The sequence below is a fragment of the Amblyomma mixtum genome, chromosome 3 (assembly GCF_055824585.1).
Source record: "Amblyomma mixtum isolate Tamu chromosome 3, ASM5582458v1, whole genome shotgun sequence".
Lineage (NCBI taxonomy): Eukaryota > Metazoa > Arthropoda > Arachnida > Ixodida > Ixodidae > Amblyomma > Amblyomma mixtum.
The window spans coordinates 45,716,784-45,742,818 of record NC_143014.1 but is presented as its reverse complement, the minus strand read 5'-3'; the positions used below and the strand labels follow the sequence as shown (position 1 = coordinate 45,742,818).

The window sequence follows — 26,035 nt, the reverse complement described above, 5'->3', positions numbered from 1 at the left end:
GCTCCGAGACCATCGAGACATGTTCGATGTCTTGGTTAAAGGGAGGCATGTGTGTCTTGTGGGGAATAAAAAATCAGTTGAAAATACAAAAAGAAATAAATAAAAAAATAAAAAACCAAATGAATAACAGTGTCCGCAGTCCCGCAGCACTCGCTGATGCCTTCGTTGCTCCCGGAAGCGCAATGTCCGGGCAAGGATTGTGAAGTCGTAAGCGGCGACTCAGGTTTGTCGAAGGAAGCGGATGTCACTTTCGACGAGCGACATCCGTGAAAAGTGATATCGTGGCGGCTTTTGCTGTTTCTTATTTTTTTTTCGGAGCGGGTAACGAGGTTATTCAAACTTGGCACCACACTCCTCGTGGGGCTTTGCAGCTTGCTGTCACGCGATCATACTGGCCTACCGCGGTGAGTAGCTTTTGTCGTGGAGCTGATGCTTGGCGCGCCATGCGTTACGCGTGTCCGATTAGTTGGTAGTCGCCGAGGCCGATCCAATCTTTGTTCTTGTGTATATTTTGTAAATAATTGTGCATAAAATCTTCTAATCGAATGTCCTCGGCGTCCGACCTTGTTATCCAAGCAGTGCCAAGTCACCGGGAACCGCACGGCACTCGGGACATCATATCTTGTATACGGGTCTTTTCCTCTTTTTCCAGGAAAACGAATTTGAACTCGACGCCAACATATACCGCGTCTGGTATGTGTTCGGTTCGCGACCGCGTGGTGCTCCAATAATTAAAGCCACAGAGTGCACTGAACCTATGAAGGTCTGAACCTATGAAGGTCGGACCTATGAAGGTCTGATGTGCGTTGACGTTGTAATGAACGATGGTTCTTTTTGAACAGTTGCTTGATGAGGGCATTTTTCTGCCATGAAATGGTTTCAGGCAATATACAGTAGTGAACAAAAAGATGTGATATTGTTACGTGATGGCAAGCCGATGAAATCAGAACGACATGACATATGCTGATGACATGATTTATTTCAGATTTTCAATTTTTTTCCATAACTTCAAAATATCACGGATATAAATGACCTATTTGCTATTTATGAATATATTATGATGCAATAATGCCTCTTCTTCCGTCTGGTGTTTTTGGGAGCGTAACTGTTATCCTTCAGTTCGTTTTCCATTTTTCTGCTTTCATAGGCACTTCTCACTGCGTTCATTTTCCATCTGTTCTAAATTATTAACTTTCTGTCACTTTCAGGTGAGATATTCTGCGGTTACATGTTTTACTGTGTATTTTTATAATCAGTGGGCGGAGTGTGATGCTAACATAACGCCATCAGAACTCCTCGAATGGCATTTATCTGCGGCAGCAACCATGTGATGAAACACCAACAGATTTCACTGGATTTCAGAGTAGCGCGGTCCACGCCTTCCCAACTTTTGAAGAGATATAGGTTCAGAGGAGGTTTGGTATCTCGATTTTCGCAGGAGACATGCCAGAACGACCAATCAAGTTGTTGAGAAAGACATTGTTCGTGCGAGTCTAAAAACTGTATACTGACTGTTAGCGATATTTCAGAAGATTTCACCCTGTTATCAGGCTCTACAGTCTCTCCATGGACTGTGAGACGTCATGTGCAATGCACTGAACTAAACAACAGGAGTCCAGCTCAAACCCCGCACATCTGTGAAGAGAATTGGGTTTCCAGGATGATGTAGGTAAAGGAACATCCGGTGTGGATAGGTCACGAATGGAAAAGAGTGATTTAATTAGATGAATTACAGCTCTTGTCGTGCGGGAATTGTGGAATTCCGTTGCATATGTCGCCTGCAACGCGATTTATATGGACTGCGTTGTCAGCTTACCACGTTAAACCACAGAAGTGGGAACCTATGGCACAGGGCTGATTATCCGCTCGCGGAGTTTGTCTTCTTGAGTGTATTCAAGGTACCTCGAGCGAAGAGGTTGATCAGAGCATTCTTGAAAAGGTTGTGCTTCCACAGGCACGCAATAATCTGGGATTTCAATGTGTGTTTAAAAAGAATTACGACCTGAAGCACTTTTTCTATGCTTGCGAAAGATTGAATGAAGCAGAAGGTGGTGGACCTTATGGAGTGGTCAAGCCATCCACCGAGATAATTTCAATTGAATATTTTTAGAGAAGCGTCGTGCATCGTCTAAGCGACAAAGCCAGCAGGGCCTAGCATAAAGTCGACAAGCTGCTGCAAGAGTGAGGGCTCTGGGCTAGACTTTCACTGACAGCTTTCCGGACTCCACGCGTCGGCGGGATCAAGCAGTGATGGCCGGAAAAGGCTTGCGTGTTAAGTATTGATGCATTAGGTTATTGTGAAAAGGCATTTTTGAAATTGTTGCCTCATTTTGTAATAAAAAAACATGCAGTCGCCGATACCTTCACGCAGAGCAGAAAACAGTTGTTCAATAAATTTTGCCGTGGGAACAAATTCTCACTTAATATGATGATAAAAATTGATTGCTAGTGTGTGCTAGGTCTCATATGTCAACCCACCAACCTCGTGCTCAAATTTTAGAGTGGTAAAAAAAGTTAAATTCGAAAAACTTAGATATCAGATCTTCTTGTTCACTGCTATATGTGAGGCGAGATTCACGAAAATTGTTTTACTTAGGAGCGTTACGCGATAGGCGCCGTGAGTAGGAAAGGCGTCGACGTATCATGAACGACTTGTATATACGTGAGCGATGTCCTGTGTGTCTTCCCCAGAAAACATTGCTGTTCTGCTTGGTACTGCAGCATCAGCCTGAATTTAGACCGTGATCTTAGCGCAAGTAATTGTTGACGCGTGCATGCACCGTCTGGCGACTTCAAAAAAATGGCAAAAATCATGGTTCGCAGTCATGCCGTATCTAGCTCATTTTTTGACAGGCATGTATTTTCTCCCTTTTTCTGCTCGTAAAGCCTCTCGCCCATTCTTATTTTTTTTTCTTTGTTTCAGCGTCAGCACCTGAGGAACAGCTGCACAAGCGTTTCGTTCCCTCTTCCACCCGGACCGTCCGCGTTCTGGCGTTGCTGCGTCGGCGCACGCTTCGTCGGACGCTCACCCAAAGGTGCCGTATCGCAACACAACCCGAAGATAATGGAAGTCGCGTGCAAAGCAGCAGGCGAGAACACTTGCAGTGTCAGGCGCGTGACGGGATCGATTGAAAGACACGACTTGCCGTTTGGCCCAGCGAGCTGGCCTGCTTGGATAGCGTGCTGTGAAAGTACACGAGTTCAGCTTTTTAGGCGGAGAAAATTTTTCCAATGGCTCAGGTGCTGTACAGGAAAGAGGTCAGCGAGGTTTAACACGTGTTACTGGTTGCTGTCGTGCAAGCCCGTACGGTTAAAACGCAGGGATTACACCTCATCGTAATAGCACCTGGGTTTTTTATGCGGTTAAACTGCAATATAAAGCGAATTCTATGACATGTGAGCACCGTATACTTGCTGCAAACTGCGTTCTGCACGTATTGCGATTCTCTCCTCGTTGTCACGGTTTGTTTCGGACCTGTGGTTCAGTGACGTCACAAACAGAGCATGAACCGTCGCGGAGTTTAGCCATTTACTATAATAAAACCGGGTGATTTTAACTGCACCCGCTGATAATTCAGCTGTTTTTCACAGGAATACTCAGGTTGGAGCGTGAGTTGCATAATTATGGTACGCGCTCCCATGTTCATTTCCACATTCCGAAAACACGGAAGAATCATGGGCGTCAGATGACCAACTATAATTTACCAGCCTTTTTGAACACACCAGAGGATATATGGCATACAAAGGACATTTTCTATGGAGTCCTGCCCAAAGCTGTGTATTTCTGTAAAATAAGTTTTTTTTTTCTACTGCATATATGTTCTTTATTTTTATTCGCTAGTGCCGCGTGCTTTCTTTTCCGTTGTCTCCTGTTGATGTGCAAGTGAAGTGTTTTTCTTGCATGAAGATCGCCAAGTTTTGTATAGGGGCGCAGACCCTTCGTCAAGCCTTTTATAGGTTTCCGACTGCGCTTCTGACATCTCTGTGATTTAAACTAAGGTGACTTGACTTGTTCGGAATAATTATGCCGTGACGTTTAAGTCCGAGCTCAGTACAGTCTGTCGCCTCTACCAGCTCTCTAAATCTAACAAATTATCTTGTACCACACAGCGAACGTGGACGCCAAAAATAGAGGCAGTCGATGCTGGACGCGATATCAGTAAATTTTAGGTTGTGAGTAAAGCCGGGCTAGGTTTGATGACCGATTCATATATGGGCCTGGTGTGAAGTATCGCCGTTTAGTAACGATTGCATTCGCTAGTGACGATTCCGTTTAGTAATAATTCCAATCTCCGCCTGAAGTCTCGATGTTTGTAGTCGTACACAACTCGAGAACGAAGCAGCAAATGCCCCTCAGAGAAGGCCTTCCGGCCCATGGTGTCGACCGATTGTAATGGCTATAGCGGTTGATCCGTTAACCCATGGTTGATCCCCTAGCACCTATCATCCCCCTGCGATATGTTACGGTAACAGGCGTCAAAAGGATAACCACGGCAGCATGACAGTTGGTAGACGCCATTGGATGGAGGACCTCCTTTGAGGAGCATTCGCTGTCCGTTCTTGAGTTGTATCCGACATTTAGTAACAATTCTTTACCGTGACTGGCCAGTATACCTCTGTCCAGTCTCGTGTACAGCTCCTTCGCATAAACGCATCAAGCGCCGGGAAAAGGCGTGTTGTAATTACGTCACTAGGGAGAAGAACGAAGATGTCAAGAGGAAAAGCACGATGAGAAATTGTTCGTTCTTCCATAAAGGCCGGGAGAATTAAGCCGGCTTCTCTGCCTTGCTCTCTAAATTAAACTTTCTCTCTCTCTCTCTGTTGAGCTCATGGGCTTCTAAAGTTATATAAGCTGTCAACGGAGGAAAGACGTTCTGTATAGGAACATTGGCTATCACAGCGTGCGCTCGAGAGACGGAGGATAGGAAGCATCATTCGTCCGTCCCTGTCTTAAAATCCGAAGTACCCAAGCTAGATTGTTCGCCGCCACGATCAAAGTAAAGAAATAGAGAAAGAAATAAAAAGGCGCCATCCTTGGTTCAACCTACAGAAGCGCCCGGAAAAACCGGACTCCCCGGAGCTGCTGAACGCCCGTGACCCGGTGACTTTTGTCGGGCTTATTATCGGGGCCCGTTGTAAGCTTTGAGTGCTTTAAACTCCGCAGGGGGTAACGATCCTGCAAGGCTCGAATACGTGTTTTTAATCCTAGGTGATGCGAGACTGGCTTGGGTAGGCATTCTTTCGCTGACGCTTGCTTCATCTTTTAAGTCTTCTGTAGATCTGGCTTGTATGTATGTTGGAGCATAAGCTAAATTTCGTAACGAGCGGACTTCTTGGCGCTGCATTTTTTTTTTGTAGCGCTTAGCAGTTCCAGTCGCGGCGAACTGTTAAATAGCTGGTGCAAACTGCATTCAGATGGATAGCGTTGTCGAAATACGCAGTCTTGATCAAAACTGCATCTTCATACCTTTGAAACTGTAGAGGGCACTGTTTTATATAAAAGCTTTGCTATTTACAATGCCATAAATGTGAATGGTCGTAAGTTGGAAGACATTTGCGCAAATCTAAGGACATGATTTCAGCGCATTTGTGTATTCAGAAGCCTGAGTAGCACAGCGCAGGAAAATATTGATAACTTGAAAATTGCTTTTCGGCTCTTCCACGCGTTTGAAGCGTTTGTTGATACCTTTCGCCTCCGATTTTTTGAACTGAAAATCTTGAACTCGTTGCGGCTATTTGCATTCAGAATGACGCATGTCGATCTTTAGGAACATGTCTTAAGACATGAATTTGTTTATGATGCTGCACACATTGTGTATAGTAATTTCAATTAATTTCTGGGTTTAAGTATATAAAAAAAAACTTTCTTATTCAAGCAGCTTTGGTTGAGCTGTCGGCAAACTTACTTTTGTAGTTGCCAAGCTGTTTAGTGTTTTTGTCCATTGCGAGATAAGAGAGGCGAATGCCTCTCCTTCCAGGTTTCCTACAAGCGACTTTCATGCACTGGGGTAGTTTTAATTATTTGTCGCTTCAGTAGAACTTTCGTTGTCGGATGAATATATTTTTCATACTCATGTCGAGGTAAAGGTCACAGAAAAGAAAAAAAAGACGTGTAAAGCCGGTGTAAGGAATGCACCTAGAAGATGCCCGCACGGCACTTTCACTTTATCTTAACTAACTGTCTCTAGGTATACACAAACAGGTGTTTTTTATGTACGTTAGTCTGGCACGAGAACTCTTTCGTCAGATTATCCGCTTAAGCAAAGTTGAACTATATATATTCAAGATTTACAGAAAAAGCGAGCGGTACGCCTTCTACAGTTTACTAGAACAAAACCTACGTTTCTGTGACACAGGCATACTAACGGTACGCAGTATATTCACTTATGCTTCCACAACACAAAAAAGTCTACCACCTGCTGCAACAAGAAGAACGTTTTAACAGTTATTGTAAATGGAACCTCTTGCATTTTCCATCTCGTGACTGTTTCCGGTTTCTGGATACGAGGTTAGAAGAGCAAGACCCGTTGAAAGTGAACGCCGATCACTTTCTGGTATGTGAGCATTGTAGCCTCAAGATGTTACTCGCTGTTTTGTAGTGCCGGTATTCATATAAATTTATTTCAAGCTGTCTTAAGCGAAAGATTCAGTTATATCATATCTCGGTGAAAAAGAAATAAGATGGGTAGTCAAAATTAAAATAAAGAATGGAAAAACTCAGAAACCACTACGGACATGTTAATTTATAAATATTCGTTTGGTCTTTGTGGAGAGCGTGATAAGGTGTTGCTCAGGTGTGCGTATAGTAAAGATACGTTTTGCATTGTAACGATGCCGAACATTGACTTGAACCTTAATTTCAAACTATGCGGACTGTACACGCGCGGCCAGGGTGACACCGCACTTCCACTGCAGTTTATGCCTGAGGGCTCGTAATCTTCAAATTGATTACGTTTAAATCTAATCAGATCCGCGAATTTAAACTGTGCTGCGTTGCATATAAGTATGCAACGTGGCTTCTTTGCGGCCATCGCGTGTTACTGAGGTGTATTTTCATATGAATATCATCAGGATAAAATGTGTTTCTGGTGGAAGGGGCTAGTAATGCAGGCTGCGGCGCCTATAGCTTTAACACGCTTTGCACGACAAATGGCGGGCTTTCCCGCTTGATGGCCAAATTAATATTGACGTTGTCAACTGTATTCTTGGGCTTATATTACGCCAGTAAGGCGATCGCACGTTTTAAAGACAAATTTTGGGAAATTTTGGGAAATTCATCAAGAAAAAAAAGATAAGCCGATTGGACCATAACCTTTCGCAGTCGCAGATGTGGAAACGAGCACGCTTGACGAACTGTCATAGGTCATCATCATCATCAGAATTTCTTCGACTTCAGGACAGAGGCCCCCCTTGGTGCTCTGCAATGATCCCCGTCTCATGACAGATGCGGCTGTGCCGTCCCAGCAAACTTCCTACCCTCCCCATCTATCCCCTGACTTTTGGTCGCCTTGGGCTACATTTCCTTCCCCTGTTGTCGCAGTTGTGTGCTGGGAACTCTCCACGAGCTAATTCGCATGACCGCACGTCGGCGAGCTGAGATTTGATACGAAAAAGATGAGGCGTAAATGTTTAGTCGTCTATCAGGCCGTTGATTTTCGCCCAAATTTATTGTCCTGTTCAGTTACGCGCAAATAATGAGTACAGATTAGTAGGTCTGTGCCGCTCAGTGAACGTTCGACAAAGGGTCCACACCAATTGGGCCATATGTTGTCTTCCGGCTGGACGCCCAGCGTCCACTTGGGAGTGGTGACACGATGAGTGAGCTGTCGAAGTGCGCATGCGCTCTGTTATGTCCCCTGGCACCACACTGTGCCTGTGTACAGCTGGTAGAGTGTTTCACGTTGAATATTTCACCCGTTTCCCCACTAGCCCTGACTCGTACGACGCGCCACTCTTTTCTCCTCAGTCTTTTTCTAGAAGGATGTGACGTCGATGTGACGTCCCCACCAGCTCGCTCTTGGTCTGCTGAAAGGTGTGTCATGTGACGCACTGGGAAACTCAGTGCCGGTTTGGTATGATGTGTAATGTGCAAATTTACCGCGCGATGAAAAAAAACAAACGCGTCTTTATGTGGGTGCTTCTATACCGTAGCGATGATGCACGGCGTGCGGTGCATAGCTTCAGATTAATTTACATCACTTTGGTTTCTCAATGTGCACTGAAATATCAGCAGACGGATGCTTTTGGATTCTGTCTCAATCTAAATGCATGCGGCTGCGGCGGCCGTATTTAGCACCTGCAAACCCTGGCTCAGCAGAGGTATATGTCGCTGCCGTTGATCCACCGCAGCGAGTCGATTTCAAAAGATTTCCCTGCTTAGCAAAAGTTGCAGCAGTAAATCTACGGTCCTGAAGGGCTGCTAACTTTGTGGTAAATTCCTCAATATCATAATATTTTAGACCTTGCAAGTGGTTCCTAGATTATTCAACTCAGCGCGGCTTGCGAAACCTTCTGGGTTCATGTACAAGGTACTGTGCCAAAATATTTCAGAGATCACTTTTTCCTCCAAAGCAAGATTTTATGATGGGATAGACGGAATGTGGGAGGCTGTGGAAAGTGTCGCCGGGTTACTTGTGAGGAGTTCGGGTATGTCGGCGGCGCTGTAAAAAGTACCGCCTCTGCAGATGGATTAGCAAAACGATTTGTCCTTAACGTCGTCGTCAGTAAGCCAAGACACAAGCCAAGCAAAGCAGGCGGCTGCGTTGGCCGTGTCGCGCGACACTTGGCCTTTCCAGGTGTTAAAATGCTCTCGAGTGTATCGCGGATTATCGCGCCTTGAAAAACGTTGCGGGGACAAAAATGGTCGCCGTCGGCGGCGCCCGTGCGCAGGCCGGATCTCGTTTTCCTGCAGGATTGCGATAACCGGCTCAGCGTATCTTTGGCGGACACTCTCTGAGCCGCCGTGTTCAGGGGCGATTGGGCCCCAAACCGGGAGGACACGCAGTTGCGCTATTCATCTTTCTCAATGCGTTTTCAGAGGAGCCTGCTATCAGGCACTTTAGATTCGGTTAGGAGGCAGCACGTGGGTGCGACTAGCACACGCGCCGCGTCTTAGCTCCGCACGCTTGCGTGTGGGGACGACGCGAAAAAAAAGGTGCAAGGTTTTCCGGATAAACTGCGTGTGCTATCCGATTTGAATAGAACTTTTCCAGGAACTTAGTTCTGGTTATTTCTTCTTTTTTCCTGCTGCGTTTATGGCACAGCACCTCTGAACAAGACGCCGCTTTAAGCAAACCTTTACACACGCGGACAACTCGCGTTGATTGCGCTCGAAACATAGTTGCTGTAAGCCTGTATGCTTATAGTGAAGTAATGCTGTAGGGAGAGACAGCGGCGCAGTACGTGAAGTGTTGCGAACGAGTGCAGTAAAAAAACTGCATAAAGTATTCTCCAGCGCCGTTGTAAATGCCGAAGCTGCAGAATTTGCCGCTATCATCGCAGTTTGGTCTGGCGTTGCGAAGACGTTGTCTTGAGATTCACTGAGCAACGCGATGTAAGTTCGACCGAAACGTTTATGCTGTCGCACTGTGAGAGAGGAAGCGAGTGTGCTATGCGCGTGCGCACTTCGTAAGTTTCCATTGGGTCAAATGCGAGGTCAGCCTTACTGTCGTCGTTCAGTGTGCCTGTCTGGTGGTGTTTTCGTTTCATCTTTGTTTCTATCGATGTCGTCTTCATAAGCCGTAGAATATAACGATTCAGTATGGCCGCTATATCGTTGCAACTGAACACTTACGCCGTTAGTGCGATATCTCGCCGCTGTTTATTTATTTAGTTATTTATTACCTGCATCGCCTGTTTCAGGCATTACAGCAGGGGGGACATCTTAAATAACATCGAAATCACATGAGCAAAACGTGGTAAAAAGCATCATTTACTAGTGCTGAAACAACATTTGGTGGCAAAGCATTCCAGACTCTAATCGTACGTGCAAAAAAAGAATAACGCAAGACGTCACTTCTAAAAGAAAGTTCACGAACTTTCAGAGAGTGGTCACGCCTTTTCGATATATAAGATGGAGGTACTATGAATTGGACTCTACTTATTCCGGTTTTACAGTAGTATATATTATGAAAAAATTTTAACCTCAAATCTTTCCTGCGCTCCTTCAGCTCCTGCCATTTCAGTTTGGTTTTAATTTCTCGCACACTAAAATTTCTGCTCCAATTACCGTGAACAAACCTCACTGCTCTGTTTTCTAACTTCTCAATTGCATCAACAATTTCGGCAGTATACAGATCCCAGCACACGCAAGAGTATTCTAATAAAGAGTGGACATTAGTAAAATATAACTTTTCTTTCAGACTACTTGGCAGCTGAATAAAATTGCGTCTTAAGAATCCCATTGCTACGGACAGAAGACCTTCCTTGCAATTTCAATTGAACTGGTGTATCATAATTTCATTCTGTCGCTTCCTTTAACTCAGTCTTCTCTGGACAGGCAAATAAATCGTGATTCTTAGGGGTCACCGTTGAAACTTTCTTTGTAGGGTGGTCACTGAGCCATACAGTTTGCCTTGCTGTACTTTTTGGTATGCCGCGATTACAGCAAATTTCCAACCTTCTCAAAGCATGTTCAGAAGTAACTGAAAGAAATTAATGAATTCGGGTAATTCCAGCACACACTATGTACCCGTCACAGCATTTTCACGTAAAGAAATTTGCGAGCTGTTCACTATACATACTTTTCTCACTCATGCTCCCACGCACGCTGAATAGCGTAGTTCGAGGTTTGAGTTTTAATAGTTCTTCATTATAGATGCTACATACTTAACAAGCAATACAGAAGGAGGTCGAGAAGTTAGCCTCTCAGGAAGACCTCCTTTTAAAAAGCGGATAAGAATAATTTAATATGTTAGGCAGCACAGTAAAGGTACAGTGAAAATAAGAACACAGGTTCACATCCAAGATACACAGTAATTATGCTATTCTAGTATCGCCGACTCAAGAAAATGCTTGAGCATTTAACGCCCCATGAAGCAAACAGTTGCAGCAATGAACAGAATTCAAGCATGAAAGCGAAAACAGAACCGGCAAAAAGTGCAAAGGAAAAGGATAATGAATTCCACAGTGAGATACCGGAGAAAGGCATTGTCTATTTTCCAGTACGACGACGCTGGTCCAGTAGGTCCAGTCCCTCTGTGTCTGCGTCCTTCCTCGAGTTTTTTTCGTTAGAACTATTTTCCATAATTAAAAAAAAAATTGGTGGAAGCAAATGATTGTGTTCGGGAAATATGGTCTTTTAGTGCAGGCGGTGATTCACACCCTGGTAAAACTCTCTTTGAAGTTAGGAGGTTTCTTTTTGCTAACTATGCTCACTCTGCTGCTGTTAGAAAAGAAGAAAAATACTAGGGGGATACGCGGAATTGGTCATTCTCTACTCTACATTCATAGATCGCGGACAGTCCTCATGCCATATCTGGCGCAGTGGTTAAGCGATGCGCCACTGCCCCGACGGGTGGCTGCTTTCTAACAAAGACACCGGTGGGGCTTGTGAGACCCATGGGTGGCTCTTCCCGCGCTCCCGCAAAGCTCATGCGCAGTGCCGTGGCGGGCAGGTGGCAGTTTCATTGAATTTATTTGAATTAATTTCATTTCCACCTGCTTTTTTTTGACACACCATCGCCGCGGCAGGTTCTCCGCTTAACGGCACCATTTGTCCCTAGGTTTAAGCAACCAGAATGCAAGCAGTTTTATTATAGTACGCGCAAGGTTAATTCGAAGTATACGTGTGCCAATTTGTTCAGGAACGCCTCTTTCATATTTCTGCCCGCTGTTTTTATGAGCTAATAATTCATAGCGTACTTACGCAAAATACCTCATAAGAGTGCGAACAAGGACGACCTCTCTAGAGCCGCTTAGAGAGGTATTGAGGTGCTTTGAGACGCGTGGGCAGGGAATGTAAATGAGCATGAGCGTAATCCGGCTTTGGATCTTCTAAAGTAATAACAGAGTTTTATTGTTGAGCGGACCTTTCCTGGCTACAGTAGATACATTATCACATAAACAAGCAATATAACGCGAAGAAGACTTTGCCGAATTAACAGGACAGGAGTATACTCTATTTTGGGCATGCCGAAAGCCCACTGCCCTTTTGCATATCTGAAACCCAAATGAAAAAGGGATTAATCATTAGTTGGTGTTGTTTCTTCATTCTTAGTCTCTTTGTGCCGTCTTTTTTTTTCTGGGATGATTATTGATCGTCAGAACGAAAATGTTGGCGCAGAATGCGGGCATTAGTTCGCTAAGCCTGGTCGTCCAGGAAACAGTGAATGTTAGGCATCCAATTTACCAGATGGAATGGGACCGCTGCCAAGTTTGCAGTGATGCAACGGATTGATCACACCAGTGAGCCGTATGTCCAGTGCGGTCAGTGTTTCTCTTTTTTTGACATCCTTACATCCTCCATGGCGTATGACGACATTGCTGCTTCCGACGGTAAAAATACGGCGATGCGCGTCGGGATCTCGGCACGAAACGTGAAAGGCCGGCGCAGTACATGCAGAGCCGTAACGGACCGATTGTAAGTGGCAAAGTTTAGCTATTAACTGAGTGCATCTGTTGGGACCAGGCCGGGGATTCGAGCCAAGACCTTGTGTGCCAGAAATCGGGCTCCAGGTACCATACTTTTCGTTTTACATCACAGGTGATGTACTATGTAGTAATGTAGATCATTCGGGCCTTGCGCGGCGTTGACATTGTTGAAGCCTGCGCCGCCCACGTGATCCCCGTGTTGTGACGTCACCGCGAGCATGCCTAGAAAAGAAGAGGAGCCCGGAAAAAGTGCCCCGGCTCGTGAATCATCGGCCGCTCCCGGACGACGGGGCTCTACTTGCTTCTCCGGGTTCGCCCTGGATGCAATCATGAGGCTTGTTGACCAGCGAGGCAGATGGGTTGGCGCGCTCCGCACAACACTGTACTCCCACGCTGGTGGGTGGACGCAACAGAAACCTGGCTCGGGCGCAGGCGTCAAGATCCTTTCATTCTAGCCGCCGAGGCACACGCGAAGCGTGTACGGAGGCAAGAGGTCCTCCTGCATACAAACCCCGAGGCCCAATCCTCTTGGGTCGCATCGCCGAAAGTGGGGGCACCACAAAGACGCACAATACAGCTGCGTCTGTCCATCGCGTTAGTGAGAAGCGTAATCGTAGCGGCGCTCGTTTTCTGCTTTGTTGTTTATTCTTCATCGTTCGCAGAGAGCGCGGTGCTTTGGAACTTCTGCATCCCTGCTCGGTCCGCCTCACACTTCCTTTAGTGTCCTGCCGAGCCTTAACGCCGCAGTTATTTGCACCAACCCACGCGCACCTGTATACACAGAGCGGCCCCTACTGAAAGGGCTTCGCCCAGCCCACGGCCTTGCGAGTCCAGCTGGGCGGCCGCCAAGCTCGCGGCGCGCGCGCGCTGCGAGGCGCAAAGCAGCGGCAGCTTTGCGCGCAGACGCTCTCCCCGCGCTTGCTTTTGCGTGCACCGGACACTGCGTGTGTGCAGCGCCGACGACGACGCGCTTGAGCGCTTAGCGACGCTCGCGCTATTCTCGGGACACAGTGTATAAGAGTGTTGTCGCGAGTCTGTCGTCGGCCCTTCCAGCCGAGGAAAGCCAAGACCGTATAGCAACTGGCGCTGTTTCAAGGCAACCGCCTGTCCTGCCCGCAGTTTCCGACGGACTTGGTCTCGTTTGACTTTCTCTTTTGCCCCTCATTCGGGCAGTTATACGTGGACCATAAATTCTGTGCAGTGGCTAGCAGGTGCGCAGACGAGCATTTTCGGGCCCTTTCTGCTTAGCGGAGCGGGCGAGCACTTTGGTCAATAAGCAGTTTTTGCCGTACTTGACCTTAGCTGTTTGCATTCGTTCTGATTACTTACACTGAGGCGGAAACGAGCCTCTCTGTCATCGTCTTTCACGGTCTCATTGAATTCGGTGAAGAATGCAGTCTCTTTCCAAAACACTTTGTTTTCGTGGTCCTTTTCGCAACACTCTTCGGCCCCCTCATCTTCTGAGATAGGGGAGCCGGCGTTGCGCACATAATGGTATTGCGCATGGCCCGGGAATTGTATTTGAGTTTTTCGCAAAACCTGTCTACTTTCTCTTCCCGTACGTTTTCCTTCCTTCGTTTCGCGCAAATAATTTTACTCTATGGGCAACTTTGCATCAAGTGAACCTTTCACGGGGCACGTTTACTTCATTTTATCGATTTCTTATTGTTTCTTGGCAAAATTTTATATATCCGATGAAGGCGGTGAGAAGTGGTGAAAGTGAAGCACTCTTTCACTAAGTGAGCGAAAGAAAAGTCAGCAGTGGATGAAATCATGGAAAGCACTGAGAAGTCCTTGTGTTTACCTTGCAGCGGCGGAGTAACGTTCGTTAATAATACCGATTGTACAAAAGTAATACATCACTGTCTAAGACCAAGCGTTCAACCACCGCATGCCGCGTACGTGCTCTACTTAATAAACTACGGTGTCAATCATTTCGTACATCTTTCCAGCTATCAAAGAGCCATGGACCACGAAGTTTTATACAGTTAGGCTTACACAGCGAACAAGACGGCATGGGTCTTGGACCTCCTACGCTGTGGAGGCCTTACTGTCCTTACTATTTTTCGCCACCATGGTGCCCAAACCGCTACCGTAGTGATTTTCACGCAGTTACCTGGAGGGAAAGTGATCCTGGCGATCGTTTATCCACCATGAGAATGTTTCTACCTTGGTGCTGAATAGAACGGATAGTATTTTAAATCAAAGGAAAGATAAATATAGTGCGAACTTCGTATTTTTAGTGGTCACTGTTTGGCCGAGAATATGCATTTGGCTGTATGAGGGCAATCTTCTTTCGCCGTAGGCTCCAAAACATTTTTTTTTTTATATTGGAATACACCGCATTAATTTGGCGCCCACATCGTGTGTGTTTGCGTGTGTGTTCGTGAGGGTTTAATGTCCCAAAACTACTCAGACTATGAGGGACGCCGTAGTGGAGGGCTCCGGTAGGTTCGACCACCTGGGGCTCTCCAAATGCACTGACATCGCACAGTAGACGGGCCTCTAGAATTTCGCCTCCATCGAAATTCGGCCGCCGCGGCCCGTATCGAACCCGCGTCTTTCGGGTCAGCAGCCGAGCGCCATAACCACTCAGCCACCGCGGCGGCGTGTGTATATGTGTGTATGTGTGCGTCTATGCGTGCGCGTGCGCGTGCGTGCGTGTGTGTGAAAGAGAAAACTATATGCCGCATGCACCACGTGGATACAATGCTGTAATGCTATTTGTGATATCGAAACTTTTTGACATGCTGTAAAAGATATCCGCAGATTTGGCAATTTATTTTATTGTGCCCGAATTAGAAACATACATTGTTTATTTCGTGCGAAAGTTTCCTTGAGCGCAATGCAAGTGCGTCCACAAGGAAACATTGCGATTGCATCTGACAACCACAGTAAGCCCGAGTTATTCACGCCTACCAGTAACGGAACTGGCTCCAAACCTTGCACGACATCAACATTAGCCTCACGTACTCAGAGCAGCCAAATACGCCACGTCTGCTTCGCACTGAAGCCGCTAGAGGCGCCAGAAGATAGTGGCGATTGGACGGTGCAGGGTGGAGTTGTTAAGCGGACAGTCTACTGATTTTTATCGACCATTTATTTTTGCACGAATTGAAAGCTACTTGACCAAACAAATTTATACCCGGCTGTGGGGCTGCGCAGCGTGGCAGAAGATTTTAAAGTGTAATTTTTCGACATGAAATTGTCGCTCTGTCTAGTACTCGGCGTCTATGAACACTAACATTATCGACGCCACGAGCGCCTTCCGGTTTGGCGAGAATGAGCGCGACATGAGCTGAGATGTGAAAGTTTTCCTAAATCTGTAGTTTAAACCACTCAGGTAGTTTTAGAAAACAATCAATCAAATGAGACTGATGATTTCTGCCAATAGCCGCGCTGGCCTTTGTCAACGTGGTGGTCTGCCTTTTGAAAGCATTTTTAGAGGTGATGGAAAACAGGGTTACACCGCCCAAGAAACGATGACCACTTGCAAAAGAAAAAAAATTTGCGGAGCCTGAGGCTTTTCTTCCTGCGAAAATGACCGTTTGTATTGCATTGGATGCTATTCATAAAATGTACCACATATACACTATCCAAGAGCGTAGCCCGTCTGCCAGCACAGCAACGCAGTTTGAACACAGCGTGGCGCCATTGTTGGCTCAGGCTTGACTTTTATTACTAATTTACAGTAGAGAACGGCCAATTCTTCATACGTGGGCACTAGCCACTAAAGATATCACGTCATACCCTTAAGGCGGAGTTTAAGTACCCCCAACGAGCACCTGCTTTCGCACGCCTACTCGGTTTGACTGCGTTAAACCTCTACCAATTTTTGTACTCCTCTCTGTCTGTAAACAGTCCCTTCAACACTGAAGCGGCGTCAGGATTTTCCTCGTGAATGGGACTTACAGCATAATAATCGCATTTCATCGGAGGTTAAAAGCAGGGGCTCTCGTGGTCCTATTGGTATCGGGGCTTTCTTGGGAATGCAGAAAAAAAAAATGCACTGTAGATCAGCACCTGAAACATCGGAAACATCACAGCTGTCTGTCTCGTCCTGTGTCGCGTCTTCGAAAAACGCTGTTATTTCTTTTCCGTCAACATGTACTAGCCAGCCCGTATTATCCCTCTTCTGAAGCTCGTCTGTGTTTCCGTTGGCGCTGCATGCTAGTTTTCTCGAAGCGACTAGATGGCACGACTACATCTTTGATAAGAACTACGTTGCTTGGCAGCTGTGAGCTGTGAAATGAGAGGCTGCCGCTGCCAATTATGAGGGGGGGAAAGGAAGGGCAGGAAAAAGAAAACTTACAAAACACGGCCTCATAACAAACCAGACGAAAGTATGAAAAAACTTGCAACACTTACGCTCGAAAACAACTGGTAATTGCAGTCTTCAAGAAAGTCGGACAAGCTGAGTTGGAATACATTTTCGCGTTTTCCGGAACACGCGCGGATTATAAGCGGAGAATAGTGCATAATGATCGACCATGCAGGCTTTCGACCTTTGAAGCAGCTCTGAATCACTGGAAGGCGATAGGAATAAAAATCTGACAGCGCAGCATATGTTGTCTAGCCTGCTTTTTTTAATCTTTAAATGCATAGATTGACGCATACACCGGCTCGGGAAAGGTGAATTGCTGAACCCAGTCACGTGCCAAGGTTATTGGATGTATACATCTGCCGACAACAGGGGAGCAATAGTGCGCACTCAGAGATATGTTTATCTTGCAGCCGACGCTGCAAAGTGTGTGATCGACGATTCCTTGGCGTCCCAAATATAGATATTGGCTTGCAGCGGTGGAAGTGCTTTCAAAGTACGCTTTCAGGTGATGGAACGATTGTACCCTTTTCTTCTCTTAGTCGCATTCATATTGTCCGTACTCTGGCTGACCGTGTCGTCGGCCACGTATCGGTAGGAGGACAGGTCATCCCTGTTATCAGGATGTGCCTGAAATGAAATGAAATTGATTAAGGGGAAGAAGATGTCTTCGGTATTCGATCCACGAGTTTCTGTGGGCAATAAGCGGAAACACGTGCACGTGGCGTTTTACGGGTGTGTTTGCAGTTTTTTTTTTACTTTGCGCATACACCGTTGAAAACTTCTGGCTTAAATGGAAAATGTACTGCTGGAAGAAGGCTTGCTGACAGAGCTCCCGCAAGATGTTTGGTTTCATTTCGCTCTTTGCTTACAGTCAGTTTAATATTCGTACTCACAGAGCTTTTGTCGCTAGTACTAATAGAATAGCTTTTTTAACTGCGGCAGTGTACAGCGACAGAAAGACTTGAGCGTTTGTGCAAACTTTAGCTGCCGTTCCTATGATTGCTCTTTCAAATCCTTACAGGGAAGTTCTTCCAGTCCTTGTCGCCTTGTGAAATTCTTTCCTGAACAACGCACTGAAAACTATAATCAAAGAGTGCCACGAAGGTTCCGAGTCAGAGACCGTGGCGCCTCCCTAGAAGGTCTACGCATGCTGTGCCGGAATGTGCAAGAGTAACAAGGTTTTTTCTTACTACTAGCACGCTTATTCTTTGGGCTTTACTACTCAGATCCCGCACACATTGACTAGTAAAATAGATTAGCACAAGTGACTGATTACCGGACTGACAATCGCAACTCACTGCAATGTGGATCACGAAAATGAGAGTTCCAGGTCTTCCCCACTCTTCAGTCTTGGCGCAGCTTCTGCAGGAAGTCATCGCCTGCAGCCAGTAGCATTTTTTTTCTTCTTTCTGCTGCGCCGGCCTCGGTCGGTTCTTCTGCTAATCTTTTAAAGCCGCCACTGTATAATTAGCGGCGAGTAACACCGACAGTGGCATGTTATCGGAATGACAATGGCCTGAATTTGACTGAGTAAGCTTAGGTCGCGTGTCGTTGAGATCAATGCTTCGCCCTTTGCTGAACCTTCGCTCTCGTCTGTGCCGACTGCCTCGACGCTGTCAGGGATTTTTCGACTCATGCTGCAAAACACCATTGCTTTCTTTTAATTGTAAAAAAAGGAACAAAATGTTCTAAAGCAGCAGAAAGGAAGAAAAAATTGGAGAGGCACTTAAGCTCGGCTGAAATGGGCAACTGCACCACTTTTTGAGAATTTCACTATATTCGAGGATTCAAATCTATATAGGCTGTAGGTAAAGCATGAAAAGTGTTATTGCACTAGCATTTAAAATAGTAACGTAATCGACGATTGAATTTCGTGCTTCTTCTTAATGCAACAGAGGAGCGCGGGGAAGTTCAGTGTGACGTCACGGAAGGTATGATTTCAAATTACCGCTGCCGTCAGCCACAGCCTGCCGTGCCTCATTCGACGCTGGCAAACAACGCTGGCGGCAGGATTTCCCTTCGGTGGCGCTTTGTTTTTTTTTCCTTCAAAGTGGGCGTTTATGAGTTGGCAATGTACCGATACCTTCGATGACGTCATCATGCGCCCCCCACTAGGCACTGTGCGCTGCAGAGAAGCTTGATGGGTGTCGCGATTTTAATCGGCGATTACGTCACTATTTCAAATGCTAGCCCAAAAAGACTTCGCATGCTTTACCTGCAAGTTTCGCACATTCGACCCTCTTAAGCTCGTTGATTTCTAATACCTATGCAGTTTCCCTTTAAGGGTGCGACGCGACAGCGTAATGGGTTGATTCCCATATGTGCAGAAGGTCATGCTCTGTATTGATCGATCCCTGCGAGTCCTCATACCTCTCCTGGCACAGTGGTGCTGCGGTAAAGCCATGCGCCATTCCCCTGCGATGGCAGGTGCTCCCACTGATGGGGCTTGTGAAGCCCAGGTTGATCTTCCCGAGAGACCAATCAATAATTTAACTGCCACCATGGGCAGGTTGTGATGGCGCCGCAAGGTCACCCAGGTGGCCCACCTGCCTAATAAGGGTTCTCTCTGGGGACCACCTGCCAGAGTCATGCCCGTGATCTTTCGCTCACAACGCCGGCGCCGACACTGGATTTTCTGGTGAACGACACCTTTAATGCTGTAGCGTTAAGATAGGGGCTGCTTTTTTGTCCCGTTAGACGCACTGTGACGTTATGTGCATTGTGCGTTAGGCACATGTCGGGTTAGGCACACTATGGCGAAGGGTTGTAGCAAGCGTCGCACATAAAGCGCTGCTGACTGAACGGACTGTTTTGATTGGATGCATTTTCTTTGAAGCTCTGAGAAAAAGTCATATTTCAAGGGAGTAGACCTGAAGGTCGATGGTTAGCGTTGTAAGGTCAATAAAGCACCGCATGCGACACACTAAGGTCGTGGTTGCGGTCCACACCAGTGACTTGTTGTCGATTCTCATTTATCTAAACAGTGAAAAAAAAAAGACGGTCAGTTAATTTCCTGTGCTATACAAACACAGCACCACGGTTCTGTTCCCTGTTTCGTTTCGCTGCCTGTCAGCTTCCATGGATTCGTTCGCTCAGTGAACTCTGTTCTTTTTATTGGTTTCTTTGTGTGCCACGCGTTAAAGAATAAAGCTTTCATACAATAGTCCGATACTTAAACTCTTTGCATGAACACAGTAAAGATCTGGTATCGGGGATTTTTCGTTGTGCATGGGTTTCATGCTTCTGTTATGTACCTACATGTTTACAGTGAGCTCAGCATTCCCTCTAAGGGAAGGTACTTTGCGCACAACATGGCGGCCGTTAGTTGCTGGTAATCAGCACATGTTTTGTTTTGTTTTTTAAAGAAAAAGTTGTCGTCGGGCGGGAAAAAAAAGAAAATGGGATTCCTTCTTTTAGTGAGCATGTGCTGTCGGCTCTCGTGTTCTGTAACGCGCACTCACAATCAGCAGACTTCACATTATTTTTGGACCAGTGTGAAACAATCTCCAGCTCTGAGCAGACAAGAGCACGGAAATGTGCAAATTACGCTGACGATGTGTAAATTAGTCCAGTGAAATATGTCCTTGATGTTATAAATCCCATACTAACCTACATATATAATCTTTGCCTTTCAACTGCAGCTTATCCAACAAAAATGCAAGTGGCTCGAGTGATTCCGCTATACAAAAAAAAAGGTAATAACCGAGATGTTTCGAACTACCGCCCCATATCAATACTGCCTGTGTTTTCTAAAGATCTGGAAAAAATCCTATTCAAACAACTTTCACGTTTCTGCCACAAATATGATATAATCACAAAATAGCAGTATGGCTTCCAAAAACATCGGTCTACAGAACTGGCACTTCCTGATCAAAAAGAATACATTTTGCAAAACTTTGAGTATAAGAACTACGTTCTGGGGATTTTTGTTGACTTTACGCAGGCTTTTGACAACATTAATCACTCCATTCTTTTTGATAAGTTACATCACTACGGTATCCGAGGGCATGCACTTAATATGTTAATTAGTTATCTCTCTCACAGAAAACAATTTGTCCAAGTAAGCCATTTAATATCTAATCAGAAAGAAATAGTCGCAGGCGTACCCCAAGGAAGTATTCTTGGTCCCTTACCCTTTAATTTATACATTACACAGTATGTATATCATCTGACCTGAAGTTTGTTATATATGCAGACGACACTAGTATATTTGTGCCTTCATCCTCTTGTGCTGACGCGTTCGTTAAATGAAACATGGCCTTAAAAAGTTGGAAGCTTGGACAGACAGTAATGAACTCAATATTAATACAAAAAAAAAAACAAAAGCAGTAATTTTTCACCCCAAGGGTAAGCCGCTATCTACCGATTACAATCTTCTATTTAGAGGCACAAGGATTGAGGTGGTTGAAATTATAAAGGTATTGGGCGTTTTCTTTTCCAAGAAGTTGCAATGGGATGACCACATAAACCATATCTTGCAGAAATTATGTTCCATAACAGGTATACTCAATCGAAATCGTTATGTCTTTCCAATGTCTGCAAAACTAGCCATTTATTATGCCTTATTTTGCTCCCATGAACTATTCTCATTTAGTCTGGGGCACAACGACCGACAAAAACCTCAGTAATTAAGCAAACAAGGGAAGGGGAATGAGGGGCTCGTTATAAATATGAAAGAAACCAACAGCCACAGAAACCAAGGGGCACAGGGGATTTTTTTTAATTAATTTATTTATTTTGTGGTGTTGATCAATTTAGAATATTGCTTAATATGTTATCGCTTAAAGCGAGTTTATTAGAAAAGCAGAAGAAAAAACAACCACTGCCGCCGGTGGGATCCGAACCCACGACCTCCGAATTACGCGTCCGGTGCTCTACCTCTGAGCTACGGCGACGGCTGTCAAATCTTCTGCTTTCGGGGGTATTTATGTTTACAAGTAACCTAACTTTGAGAGTGTTCATCAGCGCCACCCACGTTCCTAAGCGGCGGACGTAGAACGTCCTGAGTTACCGCAGGTGTGACGTAGAACGTCATCGAACGGAGAGGGTGGAAGCTGCGTGAGAACACTCTTATACTTCCTATGGCGTCAAGGCTGCGAGAACCGAGGCCCTCGCTAAGCAATTAAGCAAACAAGGGAAGGGGAATGAGGGGCTCGTTATAAATATGAAAGAAACCAACAGCCACAGAAACCAAGGGGCACAGGGGATTTTTTTTAATTAATTTATTTATTTTGTGGTGTTGATCAATTTAGAATATTGCTTAATATGTTATCGCTTAAAGCGAATTTATTAGAAAAGCAGAAGAAAAAACAACCACTGCCGCCGGTGGGATCCGAACCCACGACCTCCGAATTACGCGTCCGGTGCTCTACCTCTGAGCTACGGCGACGGCTGTCAAATCTTCTGCTTTCGGGGGTATTTATGTTTACAAGTAACCTAACTTTGAGAGTGTTCATCAGCGCCACCCACGTTCATCAGCGCCACCCAGTAGTCTTTTAAGGATGCAAAAAAAGGTTCTACGGATCATTAATAACTTGCCTATGTTTTACTCAAGTAAACTTATCTTTAGAAATCTTAAGGTTATTCCAGTAACTAAAATGTATCGTTGTAAACTCCTAAGTGAATATAAACTCAGCACCAAGGAAAATCAAAGGCTGTTTTTGGACATATCGAACCTAGAATTAATAGGCAACGCGGCCTATAATACGAGGACAACATACCGTTGGAAAGTGTCAAAATGTCGTACGAACTATGGGTTTCAGAGTCTTAGGAATAACCTGCCTCGATTACTAAATGAACATATTAAAGCAGGAACAGATATTTTAGAACTAAATTTCCGGAACCTGAAGGCGTTGTTTTATTAATTTGCATGTCCCTAATACACACCACGCATTTCATAAACAAAATCCCTTGTAGAGATATTTCGCCACTGTTTCATTATAACTGTCTTTATTCCCCGACTGTGACATGAGCTTGTAGCCATATCATTCATAAAAATGTCAAGTTATAATTTTGTTTGTTTCTGTATATTTCTGTACATTTTGTTATGTACATTTGTTTCTGGATTGTGTTGCTTCGTTGCCATCAATGCCAGGGGGTCCAAGATTTTTTTCAAGCCATAAAGGAACGGCTTTTCTTCTTGGCCCCTTTCAGAATGCGTACGTCATGTTGTGAAGAACAAATAAAATGAATGAATGAATGAATGAATGAATGAATGAATGAATGAATGAATGAATGAATGAATGAATTAATGAATGAATGAATGAATGAATGAATGAATGAAATGAGGGCTCTTTATGACAGTTTGAAGCCAAATCACCGAAGCCAAGGCAAATGTAGGGGAATTATCATTTAAATTTTTTGGTGTTGATCAGTGGAAAATTGATGATGTAATGATGTTACGCGTGAAGCATAATTAACTACAAAATACAAGAAAAACCACCACATGCCGTGAGTGGGATCCGAACCCACGACCTCCGTATGTCGCGCGCGGCACTGAAATATATGGCGAACCCATATTGCGCTGGCGAACCATGAGCGTGTTCGCCAGCGTCACCTTCCTCTATATCGGTGGACATACAACGTCCTGTATTACCCCCAGTGTCACGTGGAACGCGATCGAACGGTGAGGGCGGCCAGTTGTGCGAGAACCTTCTTATGCTACCTGTGGCATCAAGACTGCCAGTACCGATGCACTCGTTAAGCTTATCCGTTATCGTGTTCATTGAACTGCGTGCGGTGCATCTCGGCCAAAGTGCAGTTCTCATCACAATGTGAGGCGTATCTCGCTTCTGTCCCCTTTATGCGTATATTTGTAAATGTGCTGCAACATGCTGCCATGTCGGTCTTCGACCGGCGGGCGGGTCTGACGGAGTCCACAGTGTTTCTCTGTCACCTTTTGCCGCGATAGCTCGCAAAATAGCCGCCAGTTCCTTTTTTTGGTAGTTTCTGCCAGCGCCGCTGATTGCGCAACCTTCGAGTTCTGCGCAACTAATTCAGCGGAAGCAGCGAAGCTTTTGAATTTTAACCCAAGTTTTCGGACCACTTGCGCGGTGTAAAAAACAAAAACAAAAATTGGGGGCGATCACTTGGTCTTGCTCCAAGGAAATGCGCTAGCATTTTGCTCTCTTATTCCATTTCTGATTATATTCTTACTCTGATCGCTTATTTCATCAATCTCTCCTGCTTGTTTCTTAGTCACTTTATCTCCCCTACATGTGGAGAGGGAGAGAGAGGACACGGGGGGAGACAAAGACGGTTGGTAGGGACAGATGTGGCCACCTGCCAGACTTGTGACGGCGGTGGCCGGGTTTTCACTGCAAGGAATCTTTAATGCTACCGCATAAAAGCCTAATTTAAAAACCTAAGCTATGACATGCACTCTGACATCTCGATGGAAAGTTAATCTTTAAAAATACGTTAATGTTAATCTATAAAAATACTTTAATGTTAATCTATAAATATACCGCCCGGGAGGGTGAGAAGGGAAGAGGGGGTTGGTGAAACCGTCATTTTCATGCTGTGCGCAATACGTCGGTGCAATTCGAGGTGTTGTGGGTGCGTGCGTGCGTGCACATTGGCACTGTGGGTGCCGTGGTTGAGCTACGGGGTGGGGGGGGGGGGGGGGGATGCTTTTGAAGTCACCATATTCTAATGAAACTTATACTCTAGGTTTCTTCCTCGTTCTCTATCAAATTTGATAGCATGCGACATTTAATTACAGCTTCGATCGACTTTAAAGATTGCCTTTTCCGCGTATTCAGTCCAGATGACTTTTACAGGCAACACTGAATTTTCTATGTTACAAACACTCCCCGCACGTTAATATTAGCTCCCCGTCTGACTAACAAAACTTTAGGACTTGTATTAGGTTGTCTCAGGCGTTTTTTTGAAAGGATGCATCGTTTTCAGTCCCTGCTCCAGCCATTCAAGAGTGCAGGAGTGTTTTTCTAGTAATGGTTTGGTTTGGTTTGGTTTATGGGGTTTATCGTCCCAAAGCGACTAAGGCTACGAGAGACGCCGTAGTGGAGGGCTCCGGAAAGTTCGACCACCTGGGGTTCTTTAACGTGCACTGACATCGCACAGTACACGGGCCTTTTTCTAGTAATGTTTGTGATGTCATCGCTGCATTACGCGAAGCACCGTCCCTGGCCATGGACTGAGCTTTGTTTTCGGTTTCGTGTTTTAGCTGTTTTAAACTGGTTCCACTCGGTATTGTTTTTTTTTTATTCTGCTGGAGAGAGACGGCTGTAAGAAATGCGATGTGACTGTCAGATCAAAAGGTTCGTAAAACTCCCGTTTTTGCCCTTTAATTCTCAGAGATGTGCAAGCGTCCACACATGTGTACCTGTTCACACGACGTGTGCCCCATGTGAGCTGAACCGAGTTGCGCAGAGATGAGGCCTTGTACTTTACTTTTACGAGTTGAATGTTAGTAACAAGATTTAAGGCGTGGCACGTATCACGCATAGAGCGTGCGAACCCGCAACTCATCACTCCCCAGTAGAAGTAGCGGTCCATAATACCGACGAGGAGACTGGGCATGCCCTGTAGATGAAATAAAGTTTGGCGTAAGACAACCCCATGGACGCACATACGAAGGTCATGAGTCTTGGGGATGATAGCACATTATACGGTCAGAACTTTTATCGCATGTAACGAGAAACAGGTAACTGATAACGTCTCTCGAGCTCATATATGAGCAATTATTGCCCAGTGTCTGGCAGGACGGGCTTGGAAAATCGTCCATAAAGACGCACAGGCATCGCTAATGTGACTTGCACCCGCCTATACGGTCCCATAATCGTTACGCAGAAGCATATGTACGCTCTCGACGCAGAGCGTTCCGATCAAATTAACTGTCACTGAACAAAACTGCCGTTGAAAACTCCAACGTAACATGGGTGTATTAGGCAACCTCCTCATCATCATCGTCAGCCTGACGACGCTCACTGCAGGGCATACGTCTCTCCCATATCCCTCCAATTAACCTGGTCCTGCGTCCGCTGCGCCCAGCTTATCCCCTCGAACTTCCTGATCTCATCCGCCCGCCTAACGTTCTGCCGTCCTCTACTACGATTGCCTTCTCTTGGAATGCATCAACAACCTCATCATCATCAT

General features: G+C 45.5%; 1 protein-coding gene across 1 annotated transcript in view; it reads left to right on the top strand.

Annotated features, from left to right (window-relative positions):
* The first annotated feature begins 372 nt into the window (after positions 1–372).
* LOC149350013 (ADP-ribosylhydrolase ARH3-like) overlaps positions 373–26,035 on the top strand; it is a 101,333-nt gene continuing 75,670 nt past the window's right edge. Inside the window, exons 1-2 of the mRNA XM_089579022.1 lie at positions 373–404; positions 2,924–3,035. The gene's annotated coding sequence lies outside the window, so the exon portion shown is untranslated. The remainder of the gene's footprint in view (positions 405–2,923; positions 3,036–26,035) is intronic.